Consider the following 18811-nt stretch of genomic DNA (forward strand, 5'->3'; position numbering starts at 1 on the left):
CGGTTGTGCGTTTGCTAAGACGCGGAAGGGAAAAAACCGCAAGATAAGCAAACTTTTACACTCAGTGGTGTGTTCGGTCTTATTTAACTGTTGCTAATGAGGTGTTAATGTTTTCTCTTCTCCAGCCTAACCTAACGTGTATTTAAACCCGGGACGCTTTTCAGAAGCGCTCTCACTTGTGGGCGCTTGGCCTCCGTAGCTTTCCATTCATTGCCACAGAAAGTTGTCCGCGAGTGTAGTTATGTGTTATCTGTGTACATAAGCTTGCACATAATGTAAATAAACTTTTTCTAAACAGTATGTCTCGCAATCTGATGTGATAACTTTGTACCTTGATCTCCTGTTTATAATTGCGATCACAAACCAGTTATGCTTGAAGTTTCCTCCAGCAGGAAAAAGCGGTAGCGACGTTTACCGCTGCGCTGAAGCTCGTCACGCTCACGGACTGTGTGCCGCGGGGGGGGGGGGTTACAAAACCTAACCTAACTTAACCGAAGGGCTTTGAAACATTGCGTACACATAACCCAAAGTGGCCCCTTATTTTCACCAGCTATGAGCAAGGTGTAACGTTTCCCAGTTCCCTTAGGAAATATAGCGTAAAATGGCGCCGTGTAACCCGTTTGCACACTTCCTAAAGGATTGCTAAAGGATTTTTTTTTACAACAGCTGTAATTCATTCACACGTATTTAACTTCGCACGCAAATTAGCCATATCGCCTCCCTGCCCCCTTCCATATCCACTAAATTCGATCTCAGTAAGTTGGTTGTTACGCCAGAGAAGCGGGCTAAACTTTGCACCATTCGTAAAACACTCTTAACGGTCCGGAGCACTTGCATACGTTATTCACAGCAAAGGCCGCAATTAACCCACACACTTTGAACCTTGTTTAGCTCACCGAGGACACGGGAAAAACCAACTACGAACCTCGTATAACGGATAAACATCGGGAATAAGGAGGGTTCATCGATTATTTGCAACGCTCATAATTCAGCCAGGAACGTGAAAATTTCGCCACACATTAACACTTAACATGCTCCCCGTTTTCACTGAATTTGAACACGGTGTCTTACGCATTTGTGTTAGGACTCAAGGAAATATTACGGATAACATCAGTATATGATACGTCTCTGGCACGCTTGAATAAGTAATCTTTTACGAAGTCCGTAATTGCCATACACAGATTAAACATCTATCTTACGTCGCTCAGAACATGCTTCCTAGCTACTTCAACGAACTATAAACAACGTGTCTTGCATAGTTCACCGAGGAGAGCGAGAAAATCAGCTACACGTCTCGTATAACGCATGGAAAGTGGAAGAAAACGAGTACAATTAAAGCTCGATCTAACGAAACCCGATTTTATGAAGTTCCCGATCTAAGAAAAAAATTTCCATTCCCCGGCAGGTATCCATGGGGTTCAATGTTGTCATCAACCCGAATTAACGAAACTAATGGCCACCGAACCCGATTTAACTATTTTTTCCTGAAGTAGATGAGTAAAACAAGCCGGCAGATCCCACGCCCTGTGGGAATCGATGTGATGCGAAGCAGTGCGCGGGGAGCCTGCCAATTAAGTTAACGAAACGACCATGAGAGCACCAAGACGTGGCCGGCTGATCCATGACCTACATGACATGCATATCATGACGTCCATGTCATGACCTATCATTTATGTCCGAACCCATTCCAGTGGTTTTTTAAGTGTTAATCATTTTTCCCTGAATCATTGTTATTTTTTGCTAAGTCATGCTCATGACTACGACTTCTACCATCATCCTTTAGTGTTTCTTTCACTTAGTACCCATGTGCGAACCCATTCAGCGGTTTTTGAGTGTTAATCTTTTTAATTAAGTGAATTACAGGATAGGAAAGCAAAAAGCCGTGGTTCTCCGGTACTGCCGAAAACATCAGCTTGGTTGCATCGGCGCATTGCTGCACCTGATGTACTGGAGCAAGAAGTGCCAGAGAGTGCATGTGCAGGCGCGTCTCGCCATGTTCGTTTCTTTGTATTGCATGATTCATCATGCCCGCAGGGGCGTCTGCAACTCTGCCGGCGTTTGGTGCGTTGCGACACCACGGACCCGAGCACATTGGGTTCGGGCCCTTCTGCACCTATATTTGCGCGGTTTAGCCGCCTCCGGCTAAAAGGGAAGCCTGTTGGTTCAGGCGAAGTGCTTGCACTTGAAAGATTCCCCTCGGCTGTGGCGACACGACACTTCGACCTCCTCGGCTCCTCCCAGAAGTTCCGCGACAAGTCATGCGCCGCAGGACCATCAGCACCGCGCGCGCTTGGAGAAGCTCAGAGAAAGATGGCGGCGCTTGTCCGAGGACAGGAATTCAAACGAAGATTTTATCACTCAAATGTGGAACACAAAGAAAGACGACGGCCATGGCGATTCGATAACGAATGGACAAACTAGACATTAAGTTGGAATGCGTTGACGGCGGTTAAGTATTCGGCTTCTTGTGTGACACGGGCGGCAGGCGTTGATAACACTGAGAACACGATGTATCTCAAGGAACGAGTGTGAGGTCGATATCGGGGACGTTTTTCAGCTTTGATGTCAAAACGGAGACAAGCACGCCTGTGACGTCAGAGATACTAGGCTGCCGGCCCAACTGAAGGGCTTTGGCATGTGGAGTGTCTTGGTTCAGCATATCTGCCATGTTATCCATGCGCAAATGACGTGAATTTCAAGCAAATTCCGGATAATCTCCGTATATAAAATACGGAATGCATATGAAATCGTACGCGTACATAATTTTCGAGTGAAAACGCTGCCCGAAATTTAAGCCTGCAGGGCGTGTGCAACTGCAGTGTCAGACAATACTTCTTCGACGTTATCTCGTCGCGCACCCGCGACAGCCCTAAAATATAAGCCAACAACTATTTCCTGTCAACTGTGTGGGTCGATAATGCGTGTGTTCTATAAAAGTGTCGATGAAGCACCTAGTATACAACTACATCGTCGTCGTTGTCATCATTATCATCATCATCAATGACACCGCGATGATATTTGGAGTACACTCTAACGATGATAGAGCGACGACAATGATGAGGAACAGCACACAGTTATCAGACGTGGCAACGCTACTTTGGGCATATCTATCGGATTGTGGTACCCAGTGTACAAGTGTATGTAATATGCGCGTAGTTATTTTATGCCTGCATTCTGCGCATACACATTATGTGGAGTAGACGGCCAATCACCTCGTTTTCCGACAGTTAAAACAGCTCAGACAGACGACTGCAGTGTAACCTCGATAGCTCAGTGTCCGTGACCCTTGAGCGCGGTGACAGTGACGGAAACGTGTGTCACAGACAAATACAAATGTACTGGCCACTGAACAAGAGTATAGTCAATTATAGAGGTTAAGCAAGCCAGCATGGCGACAGATAACTCTAAGCCGCGTGCACGGTGAAGGCCGGCCAACCACTTACGGGCCAGGTCAGCTGAGACTAATACGTGCTTCAGGCGACGGGCAGACCATTCGAGATAACTTCTACATACTCGACAGAGACCGGAACCCCCGCGGCGACGTCTTCCCGGCCTTGCGCGAAGTCGCTGTTGCGCGACTTTTGATCCCGTGGCCATTAATTCATGGCGATTGAGCCACGGTAAACCGCCACGTGACTCCGCTCATTCCCCACCGGCTCGCAATGACACCGTCTGCACGATGCAAGCTTAATTGTTGTAGTCTTGCGCAGGAAGTCGTTCGGGCCTTCGAAAAGAGCTTGGCTCGCATTGCCCAATCGTGGGAGTGTACAGTATGCGTAGGCCTCATCACTTTAGCGGGTGAAAGAGTGGCGTGTCATTGTGCGCGCAAATGTGAATGTGTGAGTGCTTCCGCAGTGAAATACATGCACGCGCAGCGCATTAACGTATGTGCGCACGGACCCGAGCACGCCGAAAAAAGCGTCGAACGAGCGCCCTGCTATATTATAGGCCGGCACGGGCTGACATGAGAAACGATGCAAACTGTGAAAGCCCTCTTCAGTAAACATTATCCGAGTCACGTACAAAAATTCGCGACCTCGAACAGCTGATTTAACCCCACAAAGCGGAAACACCATTCCACAACATTGAAAATCGGTAAAACTTGGTCACCTTTATTTATGGCCATAAAGAGTACCGTCGTACTCTTGTTATTTGAGTGAGAAATTATTTATCGTAGTAGTTACTTGATTAGTAAATGTCTTGCTGAGTTTAGTAACGGAAACTTCTCTCCAGTCTGTCAAGAACGCTACTATGTCTATATTTAAGTATACTGTATAGTTTGTCTTTTGCTCAGAACCCGTGAACAGAGCCCGTGAACTCGCGCGCTCAGAAGTAGAATGCCATAGACGCTGTGCCACTGGAGCTGGTGGATTTGGAGCAGCGAAGGCTGGTTAAGGAAGCCAATTTATGCATGGCGTGTGCGAAGCGCGCTATATACGCCACCAAGGGAACGAAGGTGACGACGAGGGCGACGAACTGACGAATAAAAAAGTGACGAGTTGTGAATGCCAAAGCATCAATGTCAAACTGAACACCGCTGAGCGGTTTTTCGAGTTATGAACCCCTCGCGGGCAAGCGATCGCGCTGAGACGCTTGGCGCGTTATCGCGTTATGGAGGCGCAGTTAGAACGCAGGCGACAGCTTGCGCGCACTAGGAACGCGCGGATAACGCAGGCTTCCGAGAGCGCGAGCAAGGGTGACGTGGTGCCGCAGCGATGCCCTCTCCCCTCACGCAATACCGCGGCAGAAGGTGTTCCCTTTCGTCCGCTCTGCTCCGTCGTGGCCCGAGCCAGTAAGTGCGAGCCAGCGTCACCAGCGCGCCTCGTCGCAGCCAATGGGAAGTTAGGCGCCGTTTCGCAGCTACAGACGTCGCAGCCTTTTTTTCGCTCAGAGGGCCATTTGACGCTTTCGAATCAAAAGGCACATTAGAAAGACCTCTTTGCGATCTTGGATTAGATCTAACTCTTTCGAATTTGCAATCATTTGGGGCCTCGACTCTTGCGCACAGCGACAGAAAGGTTTTCTCTGTCATGCAGGACTGTCTTTTAAATTCAACGAAATTAAATTTCTGAATTGTGACCTTGATATACTTACTGCGCCAAATTAAGTTTGATTTGTGCTATGTTTATTTATTTTCTGAGCTATTCCTTCGTTTCCCATTAATATACAGGGTGTCCCAACTATCATGCACCAAAACTAAAAAAAAAAAAAAAAAACATGCAAATGTCACGTAGCTGGACAGAACCAAGGTAATGTTGTTTGCCGTCACTTGGAGATACTAAGATTACTTTTTGCATTCCGATTAATTACACAATTATTATTCAACTTCTCAAATATTATAATTAGATGCAGAGTGTCAATGCAAATATTGTAGAGCAACATAAAAAACTCCCCATACAGCTTTCGGTTGCTAATTTTTCTTTATTTTACAGGGTTTCTGCTTATTTAAATACCAGATTAAAATGTATTCGTGTATGCGTGGAAAAAAATGTCACAGTTTCGCCCTAAGGCGAAGCAATGAATGCGATAGCAACACAGCAATGTCATACGAAGTAAGGTGAGCGGCTTTGGTAGCAATATGAATTGTAGTAAACATGACCTGATTAAGTAAGCAGGTGCGCTGCGGCGTAAGTAGACCGACATGAAGAGAGACTCGATGACCACGAGAAGGCGCGTGTGAAACGGTGGTGTTGACGAGAAGCGCTTCCCGTGGGCAGCGCGCGTGCGATGGGACACACCTGTAGCTCTGCACTGCCGATCCGGGCAGCATTACATGTGTAGCGTGCGTTGGAAAATGTGGCCCGACTATTACTAACTGAATGAACAAGCGTGGTGTGAGCGCGCACAAACAAACATGAATAGATCACACTGAATGACTGCAGACAAGACTGTCAAAACGCTGGCAGCAAGCCCATACGCTGCAGCGGGCGAAGGTACGTGCGGTCTATCGCTTCAACAGAAACTGAGCGGCGAATGCACACTGCACAGTGCATAAAGGTCAGAGCCGTGTGGAGATAAGAGACGGTGCGGCGAGCGACGAGCGCGGTTGTTGGCAGAGTAGAAGTGCCCCCCCCCCGCTACCTCCGGCGCTGGCTTCCCGCTTCCTTGCTTGCGCGTGGGAGAGATAAGAGACGGTGCGGTCGAGCGACGCGCGCGGTTGTTGGCAGAGTAAAGGTGCCCCCCGCTCCCTCCGGCGCTGGCTTCCCGCTTCGTTGCTTGCGCGCGGGAGATTGAGTGCGTTCGCTCTCAGTGATAGCGCGCGTCCCCGCACGCTTCCGCTCAGGCATACGGCGCGCGGTGAAGATTTTATCTATACGGAACCTCACGGCGACGGCTACGGCGACGGCGACGCCGACGGCAGAAATCCGGTTGAAGTGTCCATATAATTGCTATCGTAATAAAAATATTTCAAGGGGCTGAGTGACCGCTCGCCTGCTGTTTGAATCACGGTGCAGAAAAAAAAAAGGGGGGGGGGGAAGAAAAAGAAAGCCGCGGTGCCCGCCTATTATTCCAAGTGTGTCTTCACTGTTATGCGAACTGAAGTTGCTAGAGTACACGCTTGCGTGGAGAGCACGCAGCGCTGACTTACATGTTCATCTAATTTAAAATTTTTTTCAACATTTCTTGATATTTGTGCCAGGTCTGGTGGCAGTAACACTGTAGTGTTGCTGCAGGCGGTGTTTGCTTGGCATTTATTGTCGACACTCGGTTGCGGGTTACTGCGACAACTCGCTATATTAGCGATGGCGGTTGAACTTGTGCTCGCCTTGCGGAAAGGTGGGCATGACGAACGGTCGTACACACGGGCACTATTTGTGCAGCAGACACGGTAGAAGCACCGCCCCCAGTTCCATCCCACACCTTCAAGTCTCTGAGCAGCTTTTGCAGTTCACGACAGCGAACGTCTTCCTCATGTTTTTCTCTACTTTTCCACATTTCGAATATGTAGTACCACAGTACTAAGCGAACCCCGGCTTCTCGACGCAACGTTATTGTATCGTCCGGCGGCGGCTGATCGATACCTGCTGGCTCCTAATTCAGAAGGCCTTCAATGACGGTGCGCCTGTGGCGGCCCCTGGTACGCGGTGAGCAGACTGCTCGCAGTGAGTACACTGTACAGTTTAGAAAAAAATTATTTCAACAAAAGACGATATGAACACTTTGAATCATAATGACAACCCAATTCTACCAGGACGATAGCATATACATAGCACGGAGCATTGTAGACACCGCACGTTTTTAAAGAAATGTCCGAGTCGACTTACTCGAGTGAGGCCATTTGGATCCAAATGGCCTCACTTACATATAACAACGTAGACCCACGGAAACGCACTGTTACACATAAACTAATTGTAACACTGCATAAAATGGTGTTGAGTAAATACAATGTACACAAATGTTATGTACAATGATGATGGGACAGAAACACTTTACATAATTTTGTAGTGATGCTATGAGATATCTATATAGACAAAAGTTATCATGCATACGAGAGCGCACATACACAGTAATCCCGGGCACCTCCTTACTTTGGGTATGTTCCAATTCTGGCCAGCATCGTAGACTGTCTACGTAGACAGCTAAGGAGACAGCCGAGACAGCCTCGAGGCCATGAAATGGAACGCGTTTCGAACCGTCTGGATGACGTATGGATGACGCGTCTGCGACGAGACGCCACTTCGCGGCGACAAGACAAAGTTGAGAAAAGCACGCATTATTTCTGTACTTTAAGTCCTTGCGCCTGAGAACATATTAAAAACATGATGTGACTTACATTAGGGCATACGAAAGCACGCCTACGCTTTCTTGTGCGCCGACGGCCTTCCTGTCCGCTTTGCAAGCATCCTGCTCAGCCGCCATCTTGTTTGGACAGGAAAGTAGCCTGCATCGTTTCTGACTTCGATGCTGTCTTCGCGAAGCTGTCTACTTTGACGCCTTCGTGAGAATTGGAACGAGACGTAAGATGGCCACTGTCCACTTAGCCGTCTACTTTGCCGTCTTAGGCGAGTATTGGAACACAGCCTTTATACATTCATAATACTTTTGATGGCCTGGCTACAAGAACCAGACAGGTCGAAAATCAAGCCATACGCGCCCATCAGCCACGGATAGTAGACGGCTAGACCACCGTCGAAAGAACTCCTCTTCCCCAAAGAGTAGCAACTCCTCTGTCTGGAACGACAGTAGCTCAGAGTGGAGCCTCTCCAGAAGCGGAAACAGAGCGCCGTGGCGATGTCCCGCGGCCACTGCCTCGCACCGGTCACGCCAAAGACAAAAGGCCCCCGCTGCAATTAAATGTCGCGCGAAGCGGCCACGTGGGGAACGACCATATTGGACAAAGCGGCTAATTCCAAGGAAACGGAAACCAGCACGCACGGCCCTCCAAAATACCCTAGCACGGACGCATTGCAGCAGCACATGCTTGTTGGATTCTTGAAGGGGGCAATTGGGACACAGCGAAGATGCGACCATGCCCCGCCGCTCCAGTCTGTCACACGTAGGGAGCACTTGCCACCCTAGACGCCACATGAACTCGCGTAGATGGCCAGGCAGAAATGACTCCGTTATCGCACCCCACGACACATTATTGGAACGGGCGCGGATCGCTAGGGGAACCAAAGGAAGTAGGAAGGCTGACATTACATCCACAACACGGTTTTCGAGGACAATATACATCAGGACATATCTGTTGTAAGTGGCGATAAAATTATGCGGCCGTTGAGTAAACTACAGGTGCGTTTAACACTTGCCTGCGATTCAAGTGTACGCCCCCCGTAAGAGACAACGAATTTTTGTGCCAAGGAAATAGCAGGCAAGTTCACGCGTGGGACACTGATCACGCTGTAACAGGCGGAGCAGAAATGGCACAGCAAGCAGCCGGCAGGGGACAGGCACGGATGGGAACGCGACCCCACTACGAGATCTTGGTTGTCCAAGCGCCGTGCGACTGGCCAGTTCTGTGCTGCCCTACCACAGAAGAAGGAACCAAGAAGGGACTGCAATGACCTAGTAACCCGTAATTGATTGTGGCTGTACAACGTGACAAACGTACCACTCGTGGCTTAAAAATATAGACTGCGCTAAGTACCTTCTTTCTAATAGAGGTAAATCATATCCTTGAACATCCTGAGTATTTCGCCTTACATCTTTCAGAATTGAAAGCCACACAGAGTCTGACATGCCATCATAGGTGTAATCAAGGCCTAAAATACCAATAGAATCGCTCTTTTGAAGACGGTAAAAGGGACGTACGCGTCTCTATGGGAAATCAATGTACATATAACGACATATTGAAGAATTTAGCGCAGCACCTCAAATATTTCCGTACTAAGTGAAAATTCGAAGGCTATGGGATAAGCTATCTTCATTCCCGAGATACAAGTTATGTCATCGCCGAGGGCTGTCCCTTTCACAACACCGCTACCAGGCAGTGGGAGACCGCGCACGTAAGGGATTTATCAGTACCCAGCGCAGAACTGGCTCAAGGCCGAGTACAATGTGTACTGGTGATAGAGGGCACCCTTGACGAACACCAGGAGTAACGGGAAATGGTGCACTTTCACGGCCATCGAGAAACAGAGTACTTCGGATATTCAAATAGCCATTCATAATAAGTTCAACAAAATTTGACGAAAAGCCAAACGAGGTCAGTACACTAAATATGTCGCTATGTTCAAGGCGATCGAATGGGTTTTCTTGATCTAGTGAAACCAAGGGACCACGTGCTGACCTGGTCAGCGTGTACGTCATTATGTCCCGCGTAACGAACGAGACACTATGTATCTCTCTGCCAGGGACTGAGCATGCCTGATGGTGTCCTATTATGGGAGGCAACAGGCTTCCCAAGCGTCGAATCACAACAGCTGTGAAGGTTTCGTAGTCATCGTTGAGAAGCGTACTTAGCCTCCATTCCTCTGGACGAACTGATGATGGATCGTGCTTAGGTATCAGCACAATGCGACTGTTGCGAAAAGTAACCGGGAATTCAAGGTCGTCAAAGCAGCGGCTGCTAAGAGACATGAAAGTGGCACCAATATCTTCTCAAAAGGTTAGATAATACTCAACGGGCAACCCGTTCGGCCCTGCGGCCAAGCCACGCTTCGTGGAAGATAATACCGCCTTCACCTCATCAGCTGATGGTCGTTCACAGATACAGCCAGCCACCTCAGATGGAACCGGAGGCAGCCCACTAAGCATTGTACAAGATACTTGAGTACCATGATCCATTTGCATAGTCTTACGCGCCATGTTTTCAAAATGCGTTACAAAGAGTGAATAATCACGCGCGGGAGGCGGCATAGCAGTTAGTGCTCTTGTGGCCGTATACAACCGAATGGATTCGGCTGTCTAAGAAGTGAGTGTCTTGCAAAGCGCAAAACTTCAGGGTGCGCACAATGATTACGTCTGCATAGCCAAGCAGCAGCTGGCAAAGAAGACGCTGCGATGAGGCGTTGGAAGCGCCTCCGAACTGGTATCCACCAGTTCTTCTGGCATACCTAGTCTGAGTGCACGTCCTTCAACTGAACAATGAAGACGGCACTGCACTTTGAACGCGTCTCATGACTCTGGGTCAGATCCAGAAATAGAGGCACACAAGACTGTTGACAAACAAGAGCGCGAGCGCGCCTCATGTAGAAAGCGGATGTCGAGGCGCCAAGGTGTTACCGATGAAGAAGGAGGGAAGCAAGCTTTTTAAAAATTCAGAGCCCTTCCACTACTGTGAATATGGAAGCCAGCGAAGCTGTCACTATACTGTGGTGGGTCTGCTATAGTGAATATTGCTATAGTGAATTTTTATATTATCATTATTGACTATATTGAGCGTCTTCGGCATGTTCGTCAAAGAGCAAGGACACCGGCGTCCTGTTTTCGCCCGGCGCGATGGCCAAGTAGTGCGTTTGCTGCGCTAAGTCCGCCCCATCGTCATAGACTAACGTATGAGCCACAACGTTCATTGCCGCGGCACACTGCACGGCATCGTCAGGATCCTGACGTCAGGATCATGGAAGATGTGGTTAAACGAGCGTCCGTCCCATATCGATTCCATATAGGGCAATTGCTGATAACAGCACTAGCGTGATCTCTACGTCACGAGACGAAGGGGCACAACGATTAGTGGGACATGCCACAACTGAGTATCGCGACACTTGTGAAAGAGACATCGACGGTGGCGAGGGGTATAACAATGGGCCATCCATGATTCGTTTTGACACCTGCGCAAAGGCACAGCTCGCGGGAAACCGCCACGGACATGGAGCCAAACTACCACGCACACGGTGCCGAACCACCATGCACATGGAGCCGAAATTGTTGATATACTTCCGGTCTATCTGCTTCAGTTGGCGGACGCGATCTCCTGGAACCTAGCCTATAACAGCTTCGCTATAAAATTGGGAGGCGCTTACGCTTTGCCTAACGCAATAGCATTAAAAGATCCCTGACTGCTTCTCACGCTTCCCGGCAACTGCAGCTTTGTAGCCGTAATAGACAGTTTTACCAGGGCGTTGCTTACGCTCCGTTCCGATAACATTTCACGCACACCACTGGCTGCATGAACTGCGTTGATATCGCTTGTTTGACAAGCGCGTCTTCCAGAAACGCCGGTCACGCGCGCTCAGCGTGTCTGTAATAAACGACAACGCAACTAGTAGACGCACCCTAACGCTTCGCTCACACGGCGTCGTAGCGGAGCGTGGGCAGCGTTCTTCGTTCCGCTGCCCACTGGACCTGGATTTAATTCTTTTTTTGTTAAATAAAAGTTATACTACTACTGCCGATGTGAGCATTGTGCGCTCGCGCATTAGTGTTCCCGCTAGCGTTCCGATGAGCAGCTGTGCGCAAATGGTTAGGATGCGACGGTCTGAGCAGAGCGGACCCTGAGCGCTCTGCTACAACCAAAGAGGTTTAAAAAAATTTTTGCACAGTTTCACCCGAAAGGCGAAGCATCAATTGCGATAGCAAATTAGTAGAGAGCTATACGGAGTAAGGATAGCATATTTATCAGCTGTATAAACTTGGACATGCAGCAGCACCAACAACGCGCAGAACTGTTGTCGACGCCGTCGGCGTTTTGCCCGCGTTCGCACCGAACGCGCGCGGCGTTTTGATATAAATACGCATTTGGTGGAGCAGCTAAACGTCGCCTCCCCTCCCTCCCTCCCGCCCCCCCCCCCCCCCCCAGCCTTTCGCGCGACGGAAAAAGTCTCGTTTGCTCTCTATATATAGAAAGGAGGAAAGAGACGCTTAATTTTGCTCCCCTTCAGGGGGTTGGCGCTGAGCCGTGCTCCCTCAAGGGCTGCAGAAGATAGCGCCAACCTTTCCCTTTCCCTCAAGAACCACTTATCATCATCATCACCTTCAGGGAGCACGGCGGAAGGCGCGTTTGCTCTCCGACGTGCGTTCGCTCCCCGTGACAGCGCGCGTCCCTCGCACCCTTTCACTCGCACATACAGCGTCCGGAGCGCGGCGACGATTTAATCGCCGTTGACGTCATACAGAACCTCACGGCTACGGCGACGCCGACGGCAGAAATCCGCTTTGGAGTGTCCATATAATTGCTATCGCAATAAAAAATTGCTTTTTTTAAAACCTCCTTGGCTACAACTGTCCAATGTTTGGCGGGAAACGCTGGCGGCGATCGCTATGCTCGAAGGCGAGCGTTCTGGCTCTTTATTTTTTGAAGCGAAACAGACAGACAGACAGACAAGAAACTTTATTTTGTCCTAAGGGACTATGTCGTAGTCGCGGGCCGCACCTGCACCGGGGGCGGAAGACCGTGATCATCGGCCCTTTCGCAGGCCCTTTGGACAGCCCGAAGCTGGATTGAAAGGTCGTCGCTCTTGACGGCTTCTTCCCAGTCTTCTTGCCTGTTAAAAAAGTTGTCGCAGTTTCACCTGAAAGGCGAAGCATCAATTGCGATAGCAAATTTGTAGAGAACTATACGGAGTAATAATAGCAGCTTTATCAGCTGTATAAACGTGGACATGCAGCAGCACCGGCAACACGCAGAACTGTTGTCGACGCCGTCGGCGTTTTGCCCGCGTTCGCTTAAAATGCGTGCGGCGTTGGTGACTGTTGTCGGAGCCTCTGATATAAATAAGCAAGTGGTGCCGCAGCTAAACGTCGCCTCCCTTTCCCCTCCCCCACAGCTTGTCGCGCGTCGAAAGAAGGCACGTTTGCTCAACATATATGGTGATTGTAGAGGAGGAAAGAGACGCCTACTTCTGCAGCCCTTAAGGGAGCACAGCGCAGAACGCGCGTTTGTTCTCCGCCGTGCGTTCACTCCCCGTGAAAGCGCGCGTCCCTCGCGCCCTTTCACTCGCACATACAGCGTTCGGCGAGCGGCGACGATTTCATCTCCATTGACGTCATACGGAACCTCACGGCGACGGCGACGGCTACGGCGACGGCGACGGCGACGCCGACGGCAGAAATCTGCTTTTGAGTGTCCATATAATTGCTATCGCAATAAAAGCGAAAGCTTCATTACGCTAGAGAGCCTACATGCAAGCGCTGTTTTAAAACATCGCTTGCATGTAGGCTCCCTACATTACGCTACCTCGGGCAGCCGTCGGCGACTCAGCAGTTTTCACCTTGAGAGCTTTTTCTTTAATTTCGAAAGATTGACTAGAGGTCAAACCACAAGAGATCATTAAGGCGCGTTTATAGTCCATCGGCACGCGGGCGAGCGTCATCAGACGCCGGGCGCGTCGGAGCGCATTGGCCGCGCGTCCGGTTAGGTTGGCGACGACAGTACATCGAACCATGGGTCGAACTATAGCCGCTGTTGTTCTCGCCAACGTGCCATAACGTGTACGCACGTTCACGCTACGTCGGACTCAAGGAGGTTGAAAAAAGTTGTCGCAGTTTCACCTGAAAGGCGAAGCATCAATTGCGATAGCAAATTTGTAGAGAGCTATAGGGAGTAATGATATTAGCTTTATCAGCTGTATAAACTTGGACATGCAGCAGCACCGGCAACACGCAGAACTGTTGTCGACGCCGTCGGCGTTTTGCCCGCGTTCGCTCAAAATGCGTGCGGCGTTGGTGACTGTTGCCGGAGCCTCTGATATAAATAGGCACTTGGTGCCGTAGCTAAACGTCGCCTCCCTTCCCTCCCCCCCCTCCCCCACGGCCTCTAGTGCGTCGGAAGAAGGCGCGTTTGCTCTACATATATGGTGATTGTAAAGGAGGAAAGAGACGCCTACTTCTGCAGCCCTTAAGGGAGCACGGCGCAGAACGCACGTTTGTTCTCCGCCGTGCGTTCACTCCCCGTGAAAGCGCGCGTCCCTCGCGGCCCTTCACTCGCACATACAGCGTTCGGCGCGCGGCGACGATTTCATCTCCATTGACGTCATACGGAACCTCACGGCGACGGCGACGGCGACGCCGACGGCAGAAATCTGCTTTTGAGTGTCCATATAATTGCTATCGCAATAAAAAATTTTTATTGCGATAGCGATTATATGGACACTCAAAAGCAGATTTCTGCCGTCGCCGTCGCCGTGAGGTTCCGTATGACGTCATTTGGAGATGAAATCGTCGCCGCGCGCCGAACGCTGTATGTGCGAGTGAAAGGGCACGAGGGGCGCGTCTTTCACGGGGAGTGATCGCACGGCGGAGAACAAACGCGCGTTCCTGCGCCGTGCTCGCTTAAGGGCTGCAGAAGTAGGCGTCTCTTTTCTCCTTTACAATCACCATATATGTAGAGCAAACGCGCCTTCTTCCGACGCACTAGAGGCCGTGGGGGAGGGGGGGGGAGGGAAGGGAGGCGACGTTTAGCTACGGCACCAAGTGCCTATTTATATCAGAGGCTCCGGCAACAGTCACCAACGCCGCACGCATTTTGAGCGAACGCGGGCAAAACGCCGATGGCGTCGACAGCAGTTCTGCGTGTTGCCGATGCTGCTGCATGTCCAAGTTTATGCAGCTGATAAAGCTAATATCATTACTCCGTATTGCTCCCTACAAGTTTGCTGTCGCAATTGATGCTTCGCCTTTCAGTTGAAACTGCGACAACTTTTTGGTTGAATTATATTTATGCCTTTACGGAGCCCTGAAAGGACACATTGCCGCCATTGCCCGAGTAGAGTTGGGCGAAATCTCATCGGCCACAGCTCGACAATGGGCCTAGCCAGGGCAGTGAAGCTTTCGCTATCAACCAGGGTTGACCAAAGCTAAACCACAGGAATTTTTTTTCTGGCCGGCCGGCACCGCGGATTCCGCGGCGCCGCGCTATGCTTGGTAGAAAGCACGGGGCGAGCGGCACTCGCTGATTGGTAGAAACGCGGCATGCGCCGCGCTTTGACCTTGGCTGAGCTTGAATGTGAGATTTACGTAACCAGGCGTAATTTTCTGGGTTTGTAGCTGTAGTAGCAGAGCTATCGTTCTGAAAAATCAATTATGAGGTTGTACGTGCCAAAATTACAATCAGATTATGAGGCATGCCATAGTAGGGAAATAAACATAAACAGGTTATCACATCAGATAGTGAGACATTCTAAGTTAAATGACTGTACCAGAACTGGAGGGACTGTCCATGGAGCCAAATTAGTGCAGACACTGCCATTACTCGCCTTCTTTAGAAGCCTCCATGCTTGCTCTGACTATTTTGCGCATTTCGTCGGCATATCTAATTGGCATTATGGACAACCATACCATACAGATCTAGCAATAAAGCTCTTTATGTTTCCTACATATGCTCTAACCTAACATCTCCAAAGGGAAGGCAATTATACTGTGCCTGAAACTGTCATGCTGTAATATCTGCTACTCAATGGATATCGAAAGAAGGTTACTGATGTCGAGAGAGAAATATAAACGCGTATTTTCCTACAGGTACGTAGTCAGCCGGAGTCTGCAAATTAGTGGATTCGTCCAGATCGATAGTTCTGTACCAGAAGGCTCCGCCGTATTTATCGTAAGCTTTCAGGGGAGCGATTCATTCGCTCCAGGAGTGGAGCCAGTTAGAACGACAGAAAACCTTCCCATTAGTGTAGATTGGATGTTGAGGCAAGCCCACAGTTGACGCTCCTTGTGTGTGCAGCCATGACAGTGAGAACTAAGGCGAGAACTGCGAGCCCTAAGAAAGGCATCCCGGCGTTTAGGCTCGGTGCTTTGGCTTGTCGCCTACTACTACGTCGGCGTCGATCGACTCTGGTAATAGCGCCGGCATGCACCAAGATCCGGCATGTTCAGCCCTGGCTATTTCATCTTGTCGCCTTGCTCCGCGTCGACGCCGAGTGAAGCCCCGAATACATTAATGAAAGAAAAAACGCCTATTAGGCAGCTAAACCACATCACGTTTGTCCATTTATCATCTGCATAATCTGCTGTAAGTATTCGCTTACCAACTAAATTAACAAGCACGTTGTCACGCGGTCACAGGCAAACACGAACACATCTCACTCAATGACCGCGGACACTCGCTGTCAGAACGCTGGCTTGATGAAGAGCGGTAGCAGCGGCTAGCGAATTCACCTTCTGGCTGCCCCTCGCTTCAACGCAAACTATGCGTGCGAGAACACATCGCACACGAAGCTATCAGCTATATGCGGCTGGTTAGTCTTCGAACCCAGCGCAGATTGCCTCTATGCTATAAGACGCGCGCAGCCGCGCTCAGCCGCCGCAGCTGGAGCAGAAGAGGAGACGCGCACTAACGCTGTCATGATTATCAGACTTTCATGCTGTCACGTGAGAGCATCAGAATCTCGCCTCCTCTCGTTTACCCTGCTTGTGTGTGCAATATGTCGCGAGTTTTTTCCTTCGTCTGCTGAGTAATCGGCGCCGTGTTTACGTCGTTCGGCCTTCGTTCTTAACGCGAGTCATGCCAGAAGATGGTGACGACGCCATTGCCAATGTAATCATAATTATGTTGGTGTGGGTGGTGTCACCACGTTCGAAAGACAAGGAGAATGAGGTACTGGGTGTCGCCTCCGCGTCCTTGCATCCAGGGTCGGTCTTGTGATATAGAATCATATAGCGCGCTGTCTCCGAAAACCTTTTCATTGGGAAGTCTCGGTTTAGACTCGTCATTGTAAAACAACTCGCACACCATGACAACCAACACAAGCGTGAACGAGACCAAACCAAGCCAAACCAATGTTTTCATGCTGAGCCCGATGTAACAAAACGAAGAAAAAAAGATGACAAATTTTTTGAAATACGTCTTTATAATGTTTCGTCTGGTGGACCAGCCTGTGTCAAAGTAACATAGTAACTTATCGACAATTAATACATGTCGTTATGCATAACATATTTTAAATTATAAACTGGGGTTTTGCGTGACAAAACCACGATTGGTGTATGAGGCACGTCGTTGAGGGGGACTCCAAGGTAATTTTGACCACCTGTGATTTTTTTATATAACGAGCACCTAAATCTAAGTACATGAGTGTAACGTTTTTTGCATTTGTGTGACGAAACACACAAAGATGGTGCGGTGCAATAGTGGGGAAAGAGGAAGACGAAGATTAAAGGCAGTGTTCGGGCGACCATGTTTGTTTCTGGGTATGTGCCAGTAACTCCAAGGCTCTACATCTACATCTACATGTTTGTTTCCGTCCGCAACCTCCTGATCGCGTCACACAAGTCGACAGAATAAAGACCTGGCAGCCACCGCATCGAGCTCACATCATCATGCAAGTATTCAACACCATGCCGTGAAACCCAAGCGCAGACATCCACCACTATGTATACACTAACGAGCATCATGACCGCATCACCACAAGCCCTGGACATACCCAAGTACACCGGATCAGTGGACGACGGGCCCGTGGAAGATTGATTCCGCCTCTTCGAGTTCCACGCATCCGCTGCATCATGGTCGGAACGGGAGATGGTCGCCAACTTTAATGATTGCGTCACCGGTGAGGCATTTCGCTTTTACCTCACGCACATCTTTGAAAACAGCGAATCGTGGGACAAAATCAAAGAAGAGACGATCAGTAGATTTCACGTATACGTTGCAGACCCCCTCACTGTCCGACAGCTGGAGAATCTCAACTGGGTCGCCGTAGTCACCCGCAGTTTCCACGTAGTAATCATCATCAGGGCCAACCAAAGTCACGCATGACTAGATTGTCAACAAGTTTGTCATTTAGTAATTATTTCGAAAGGACGAAACAGAATGGCACGCCCAGCATTGCATTTCAGCACGCACAATGGACAAAATAAAGCCTCGGTTCGCTGAGTGATATCCACGTCACTTTCCCTCAAGACCAAACCTTCCACAAGAAAACCACAACTCTAACACCATATGTACATTGCGCGAAGAGCATTTCCCTCGACAGCGGATGAACGCCAACAAACTGCTCACATTGCAGAAGCATCGGGGCCACCAGATATAACACGTTGCCAATTAACAGAAGTGTCCGCTCAGCACGACCTCACATGGATGGCCGCCTCAGATGTGGCTCCTGAAGGACCTCACACATGGATTTCACCATCAGACAAGCCACAGCAGAAAGCGTTGTCTCAGGAACTCCAAGAAAAACTTCGGCAACGACGAATTCGACACAAAAGACGACGAAGAACATCACCGCAAACATAGATGTGACAAGAAAGGCGTGAACGCGCAAGCCAACTAAACCCAAGGCGAACCCAAGTAGGTCGTATCCCAAGAAAGGAACATCACGAAGGACCTTTTCAGCACCACCAGTCAAGACTGCGCCTATTGCGGGGACAACCGCGATGACTCCGCATGCAACGGCGAAAAGGACGGGTGCCATTTTCTTGCCTCAGAAACATCGAACAACGAGAAGTCATTTCAGGAAACGCGTATCTACAACCATCTAAATAGAGACAACTCACG

This window comes from Dermacentor silvarum, chromosome 6, assembly GCF_013339745.2.
Source record: "Dermacentor silvarum isolate Dsil-2018 chromosome 6, BIME_Dsil_1.4, whole genome shotgun sequence".
Taxonomy (NCBI): domain Eukaryota; kingdom Metazoa; phylum Arthropoda; class Arachnida; order Ixodida; family Ixodidae; genus Dermacentor; species Dermacentor silvarum.